We start from the raw sequence: 3,929 nt of genomic DNA, 5'->3' as shown, positions 1-3,929 counted from the left end.
CAAATCCAAACCTATAAATAAGATGTTTTAAAATATTTTTGAAATATTTCACCCCTCTTCCATTTATTTCCACTTTGTCCTTGCTCGGTTTACAAAAAGTGCAATTTTTAACGAAATGCGAGCCTCGGAACATCGTAGAAACTTTTGGAAAAAATATTTAAAAAAAAAGGGTTTTAAGGTCTAATATGATTTTGGCCAAAATCGTTTTGGTCTAAAATGGGGTGTAAGGTTGGGATTTAGAGCTCCTCTTGCTGAAGAAATCAAACGTTTGTACAGTATAACTTCATCATTGAGTGATCAACCTGAGGCACCTAAGTCTTAAGGGCAATCAAAAATGAGGTGTCTACACTCGCCGCCATACACCTGGAGTTGGAAACATTATGTTAGTTACATGGTTCCTTGTCTTACTATGTGAATGGGCACAACATTTTTTGTTGTACTTTTACCTCATTTAAACCAAGCTTCGTCAAAGATATGGACTTCATGTTGGTATATAAGGCTGTGAGGTCCCACTTCACACATCGCAGAATGACATTAGGTTTGCGAAGTTGTAAGATGGTTGTGTGCTCACACAACCAGTACTGAAATAAATAACAAACATCAGTAATGTGAATGTTCACATTAATAAACACTGATGTGAATGTTTAAACCAGTGTCTACTAATGTGTGTTTATCCATTACTGAACAGTAATGTGAATGTTCACATCATTGATGTCAACTTCCACACCATTGCCTAGTAATGTGTGTTCCACATTTGTTTTGGTGCTAACATGATCAAAACACTGGTGTCAATGTTTACATCAATACATATTGATGTGAACAACAATATAATATGACTGATTGAGAAATTAACAGTAATATGAATGTTTACACCAATGTCTACTAATGTGAGTTTATCTATTAATGAACAATAATGTGAATGCTCACATCATTGATGTCAACTTTCACACCATTGCCTAGCAATGTGTGTTCCACATTTGTTTTGGTGCTAACATGAGCAAAACACTGGTGTCAATGTTTACATCAATACACATTGATGTGAATGTTCCTAACATTCTACACTGTCGTGAACATTCATATCTGTGTGTACTTATGCCAACCTTGCCACCAGTGCATACCGATGTGTATGTCATATTTGTTTTGCTGACAACATGAGTGGACAGACCTCGTGAATCTCATATTAAATATAGAATATGATTTATGAGATTTATGAGATTTACCATTAACAACATAACATATTCGGTGACTCGTTCTGGTTTTCCCCAGTTTTGGCCCACTAACCCCATCAGGGTTGCCCGGATGCTCTCAGCCCAGTCATACTCGATCATGTTGTCTAATGGGTCCATGTATGAATAGAATGCCCATCCAATTGTTTCTCTGGACGTGGAAAAGAACAGTTTGATGCATGCATACATGCAAACAAATCTTGTAACCTCTTTATTGTCTTGTTTCTTTGTGCCCTTTAATGCTTTGTTCAGAATTTCACGTATTTTTGTTGCATTTAACTGACCGACATCCTTGCACATTCGGTGTATGATGCCGGCCGTTGGTTTTGCACCATAAGAGAGGTCCATTGGCTTGGTGCCGCAATCCACTCCAAAAATAAGTGATACATCACTTCTAAAAATCTGAATGCTCTTGTCCCCTATGTAAAACCTTCCACTAGATGGCTTGAATGTCTGCACTATACGTATAAGGACATCATCGTATTTCATGCAATGGTTGGGGTCGACTTCATTACTTATCAAACAATCAAATAAGGGCCAAAATGGTGTTTTCCTAAGGCATTTTAATTGACCATTTGTAAATTTTGTAGCCTTCAATAGTTTCACCAATCCAATAATATTTGACCGTTAGTTGACCTTTTTCATGTTCACTTGTTCAGGACTAGCTGTTTGATCGGGTTTACCTTTAGCACGAGATTCATCTCTTTTTCTTTTGCCATCAAATCTACGGGAAAGACCTATTTGTTCAAATACAAGCAAATTTAATATTACTGTTCACAAATGAATAGTGATAATAAGTATAAATTATTATATGCCATGTGAATAATGGGATGGTGATGGTGAAATAGTATGTGAATAGTTGGTGCAAATGTTCACGTGAAGAGATGATAGCACATGACAAAGCAACATTCACATAAAGATGTGAGAACAGTCACACATTACAACTATTAAACTAACACGATGTTAATCTTCATATCATTACATTTATATATTTGACTATGAATGTTCACAGCCAAATATGTGGTGAGAATATTCAATATGAATTTGACAATGTGAATATTAACATTATATTCACAATGTGAATATTAAAATTATGTTCAGAATGTTACAATGTGAATATTAACATTATGTTCAGAATGTGCATATTGACATTGATGTTAATCAATAACAAGTGAAACAATATGATGTTATTATTTACAACAGGCTTACAAGAATTCACATGTAACCAAAACAGGGTTGGCAACCATCCATAGTTTGGACTGTAATTATTTCATGACCATTAACAACCAACAACACCAACAAGTCTGACATTGATGTTACAATTTGAATGTTTACTCACTAACTGATCTAATGTGTGCTTATCCATTACTGAACAGTAATGTGAATGTTCACATTTTTGATGTCAACTTCCACACCATTGCCTAGTAATATGTGTTCCACATTTGTTTTGGTGCTAATATGAGCAAAACACTGGTGTCAATGTTTACATCAATGCACATTAATGTGAACAACAACATAATATGACTGATTGAGAAATTAACAGTAATGCGAACATTCACATTATTATACACTAATGTGAATGTTTACGCCAGTGTCTACTAATGTAAATTTATCCATTAATGAATAGTAATGTGAATGTTCACATCGTTGATGTTTACAAAATCAAATCCAAAAACAACAATAGTAGTAGGGCAATGTAAATATATACATCGGTGATCACATTATGTTATCATTAAATATATACCCCTAGCACTCACACTGGGAGTCTCATGCATTTTCCATTAAAAAGGTGAACAAATCTACGATTAATCAACGTTAAAGGACTTGTCATCTACGATTAATCTACGATTAATCAACTACGATTTATCTTTTTTCCATCACATCACCTCTCTACTTTTCTGTACATCTTTTCGTAAAAAGACAAAAAATACACTTATTTAGATCATCCCAAACAACCCTTTAGTGACCATGCCTCACAATGAAATAAATGTTTGAGCTCGCATGGAAAGCTCTATTGTTTTATAAAAAACATAATAATCTTAAGATTAGTAAGATTTTATATTTAAGGGTGATTTAGAATGATCTAAATAAGTATATTTTTTAATTTTTTATAAAAAAAATATACAAAAAAGTAAAAAGTGATGCAATGAAAAAAAGATAAAAAGATGAATTATTTAGGGGATGCCAATGATGTTGATAGTTACATTTTAATAATTTATTTATTTATAAATCAATAAAAACAACATGTCAATGTAAATAAATTTAAAAAAAATAATTTAGGGATGTATAGCATCATCTGCTTAAAAGAAAAACCACTTAATTAATTAATTAATTAAATTAAATTAACTTCAATAGATTAAAATATATCATTTGTTTCCTATGGACCAAAAGATCTTTTAGCATAGTTCCAAAGAGGAATCCTTGATAATCCAATGACCTAAATATATATATATATATATTATAAAATCATACATTGAATTAATATAGATGAATAAGATATTTTTATATGTAAATTTGACAGATAAAAAAATTAATTACAAAAATATGAAAAAATTTATGATTTCACTTTTTAATATTTATGTATAATATTTATCATTAATCTGAAAATAAAATTTCAACTCTCCGCTGACGTGTAATTTTTCCAAGAAAACAAAAAAGAAGAAAAAAAAGAGAGTAAAGGATATTTACGTAAAACCATATGCT

The sequence above is a fragment of the Camellia sinensis genome, chromosome 7 (assembly GCF_055761805.1).
Source record: "Camellia sinensis isolate YWXY chromosome 7, ASM5576180v1, whole genome shotgun sequence".
NCBI classification, from domain to species: Eukaryota; Viridiplantae; Streptophyta; class Magnoliopsida; order Ericales; family Theaceae; genus Camellia; species Camellia sinensis.
The sequence above is the reverse complement of the archived record's forward strand: the minus strand, read 5'-3'. Positions refer to the sequence as shown.